Here is a 415-nt window from a genome sequence, read left to right as displayed (position 1 = left end):
ACCCCCCTTTTTTAACTACCAATCTATTAATAAAATTGAACTTTTGTTAAATTAAAGTGTCCAAAATTTTACAGATAAAAGCTTACACGTGACAAGGACTATACGTTCTGAAAAATACGGAAGATAATGAGATCTATCGAGTGACTAAACACTTCTCTTCAGATGGATTTATTTGTTTGTTTAAAACGAATTAGAAACTTCATTCTAGTCGTGCTAATTAATAAATATCTTTGTTTCTCGTATACACTTAATTTAATATATAAAGAAATTTAAAAGCATTCGTGTGCAGATAAAGCTTTAAAATTTCTTTAATTAAAAATTTCTTAAATTAAAAATATTCAAAACGATTCAACATCTTCAGAATTGTTTTGAATATTTTTAGAAAAGTTCAGAACGATTTTTAAAATTTTAGAAC

Source organism: Centruroides sculpturatus, unplaced genomic scaffold (assembly GCF_000671375.1).
Source record: "Centruroides sculpturatus isolate CEXI.00-Female unplaced genomic scaffold, Cexi_2.0 scaffold845, whole genome shotgun sequence".
Lineage (NCBI taxonomy): Eukaryota > Metazoa > Arthropoda > Arachnida > Scorpiones > Buthidae > Centruroides > Centruroides sculpturatus.
Note: the sequence above shows the minus strand (reverse complement) of the source record.